Below are 4632 nucleotides of genomic sequence, written 5' to 3' on the forward strand. Positions count from 1 at the left end.
CTAATATCTCGAAGTGCTGTACAGAAACCCAGCCTAAAACCCCAAACAGCTAGTAATGCAGGTGTAGAAGCACGGTGGCTAGGAAAAACTCCCTAGAAAGGCGAAAGCCTAGGAAGAAACCTAGAGAGGAACCAGGCTATGAGGGTGGCCAGTCCTCTTCTGGCTGTGCCGGGTGGAGATTATAACAGAACCATGCCAAGATGTTCAAAAATGTTCATAAGTGACAAGCATGGTCAAATAATAATCAGGAATAAATCTCAGTTGGCTTTTCTAGCCGATCATTAAGAGTTGAAAACAGCAGGTCTGGGACAGGTAGGGGTTCCATAACCGCAGGCAGAACAGTTGAAACTGGAATAGCAGCAAGGCCAGGCGGACTGGGGACAGCAAGGAGTCACCACGGCCGGTAGTCCCGACGATGGTCCTAGGGCTCAGGTCTCTCAGTTGGCTTTTCATAGCCGATCATTAAAGAGTTGAAAACAGCAGGTCTGGGACAGGTAGGGGGTTTCGTAGCCCGCAGGCAGAACAGTTGAAACTGGAATAGCAGCAAGGCCAGGCGGACTGGGGACAGCAAGGTGTCATCATGCCCGGTAGTCCTGACGTATGGTCCTAGGGCTCAGGTTCTCAGAGAGAAAGAGAGAACGAGAGAATTAGAGAGAGCATACTTAAATTCACACAGGACACTGGATAAGACAGGAGAAGTACTCCAGGTATAACCAACTAACCCCAGCCCCCGACACATAAACTACTGCAGCATAAATACTGGAGGCTGAGACAGGAGCGGTCCGGAGACACTGTGGCCCCATCCGAAGAAAACCCCGGACAGGGCCAAACAGGAAGGATATAACCCCACCCACTCCGCCAAAGCACAGCCCCGCACCACTAGAGGGATATCCCCAACCACCAACTTACAATCCTGAGACAAGGCCGAGTATAGCCCACAGAGGTCTCCACCACAGCACAAACCAAGGGGGGGCGCCAACCCAGACAGGAAGATCACGTCAGTAACTCAACCCACTCAAGTGACGCACCCCTCCCAGGGACGGCATGAAAGAGCACCAGCAAGCCAGTGACTCAGCCCCTGCAACAGGGTTAGAGGCAGAGAACCCCAGTGGAGAGGGGAACCGGCCCGGCAGAGACAGCAAGGGCTGTTCGTTGCTCCAGCCTTTCCGTTCACCTTCACACTCCTGGGCCAGACTACACTCAATCATATGACCTACTGAAGAGATAAGTCTTCAGTAAAGACTTAAAGGTTGAGACCGAGTCTGCGTCTCTCACATGGGTAGGCAGACTGTTCCATAAAAATGGAGATCTATAGGAGAAAGCCCTGCCTCCCGCTGTTTGCTTAGAAATTCTAGGGACAATTAGGAGGCCTGCGTCTTGTGACCGTAGCGTACGTATTGGTATGTACGGCAGGACCAACTCGGAAAGATAGGTAGGAGCAAGCCCATGTAACGCTTTATAGGTTAACAGTAAAACCTTGAAATCAGCCCTTGCCTTAACAGGAAGCCAGTGTAGGGAAGCTAGCACTGGAGTAATATGATCAAATTTCTTGGTTCTAGTCAGGATTCTAGCAGCCGTATTTAGCACTAACTGAAGTTTATTTAGTGCTTTATCCGGGTAGCTGGAAAATAGAGCATTGCAGTAGTCTAACCTAGAAGTAACAAATGCATGGATTAATTTTTCTGCATCATTTTGGACAGAAAATTTCTGATTTTTGCAATGTTACGTAGATGGAAAAAAGCTGTCCTTGAAACAGTCTTGATATGTTCGTCAAAAAAGAGATCAGGGTCAGAGTAACACCGAGGTCCTTCACAGTTTTATTTGAGACGACTTTACAACCATCTAGATGAATTGTCAGATTTAACAGAAGATCTCTTTGTTTCTTGGGACCTAAAACAAGCATCTCTGTTTTGTCCGAGTTTAAAAGTAAAAAGTTTTCAGCCATCCACTTCCTTATGTCTGAAACACAGGCTTCTAGGGCGAGGCAATTTTGGGGGCTTCACCATGTTTCATTGAAATGTACAGCTGTGTGTCATCCGCATAGCAGTGAAAGTTAACATTATGTTTTCGAATAACATCCCCAAGAGGTAAAATATATAGTGAAAACAATAGTGGTCCTAAAACGGAACCTTGAGGAACACCGAAATGTACAGTTGATTTGTCGGAGGACAGACCATTCACAGAGACAAACTGATATCTTTCCGACAGGTAGGATCTAAACCAGGCCAGAACTTGTCCGTGTAGACCAATTTGGGTTTCCAGTCTCTCCAAAGAATGTGGTGATCGATGGTGTCAAAGGCAGCACTAAGGTCTAGTAGCACGAGGACAGATGCAGAGCCTCGGTCTGACGCCATTAAAAGGTCATTTACCACCTTCACAAGTGCAGTCTCAGTGCGTGTGTCCACACACACAAACACACACACACACGTATACTGGACACAAACACACACACACACACACACTGGACAAACACACACACTGAACACACACACACACTGGACACACACACACACTGGACACACACACACATTGGACACACACACACACTGGACACACACACACACACTGGACAAACACACACTGGACACACACACACTGGACACACACACACACTGGACAAACACACACATTGGACACACACACAATGGACACACACACACACGACACACACACACAAATACACTGGACACACACACACACACATACACACACTAGACACACACACACACACACACACTGAACACACACACACACACTGTACACACGCAAACACATACACACACTGGACACACACAAACACACACACACACACAAACACACACACACACACACACACAATGGTCACACTGGACATACACACACACACACACTGGACACACACACACTGTACACAAACACACACACACTGGACACACACACTGGACACACACACACTGTACAAATACACACACACTGAACACACACACTGGACACACACACTGGACACACACACAAACTGGACACACACACACACCGGACACACACACACACACATATACACTGGACAAACACACACTGTACAAATACACACACACACACACTAGACACACACTCTGGACACACACACACACACTGGACACACACACACAATGGACACACACACACACACACCGGACACACACACACACACACACATATACACTGGACACACTCACACACTGGACACACACACACATTGGACACACAAACACACACACACACACACACACACACACACACACACACACACACATACTCACACACTGGACACACACACACAAACACTGGACACACACAAACACACAAACATACACTGGACAAACACACACACACACTGGACAAACACACACACTGGACACACTCACACTGGACACACACACACACACACTGGACACACACACACACTGAACACACACACTGGACACAAACACACACACACTGGACACACACAAACTAGACACATTCACACTGGACAAACACACACACACACTGGACACACACACATTGGACACACACACACACACACTGAACACACACACTGGACACACACACACACACACACAAACACACACTCTGGATACACTCACACTGGACATACACACACACATACACACACACACACACACACTGGACACACTCACACTGTACACACACACACACACTGGACACACTCACACTGTACACACACACACACACACTGGACACACACATATTGGACACACACACATTGGACACACACACACTGGACACACTCACACACTGGACACACACACACACTGGACACACACACACACTGGACACACACACACACACACACACACACACTGGACAAACACACACACACACACTGGACAAACACACACTGGACAAAACACACACTGGACACACTCACACTGGACACACACACACACATACACTGGACACACACACACACACACACACTGGACACACACAAACACACACAAACTGGACACACACACTGGACACACACACACAATGGACACACACACTGGACACACACACACACTGGACACACACTGGACACACACACACACTGGACACACACACACACTGGACACCCCACACACACACCGGACACACACACATATACACTGGACACACACACACACTAGACACACACACACACACACACACACACACACACACACACACAGACATACACACACACACACACACTGGACAAACACACACACTTGACACACACACATACACACACTGTACACACACACACACTGGACACACACACAAACACACAAACACACACACACAGGACAAACACACACTGGACAAACACACACACTGGACACACACACACTAGATACACTCACACTGGACACACACACACACACACTGGACACACACACACACACACTGGACACACACACGCAGGACAAACACACACAAACACACACACCGGACACACACACACACACACTGCACACACACACACACACACACACACTGGACACACACACTGAACACACACACACACACACACTAGACACACACACACACACACACACACACATACTGGACACACACACACACACACTGGACACATTTCCTTGTGTTGGATTTTGATGAAAGGAAATC

This window comes from Coregonus clupeaformis, unplaced genomic scaffold (assembly GCF_020615455.1).
Source record: "Coregonus clupeaformis isolate EN_2021a unplaced genomic scaffold, ASM2061545v1 scaf0019, whole genome shotgun sequence".
Lineage (NCBI taxonomy): Eukaryota > Metazoa > Chordata > Actinopteri > Salmoniformes > Salmonidae > Coregonus > Coregonus clupeaformis.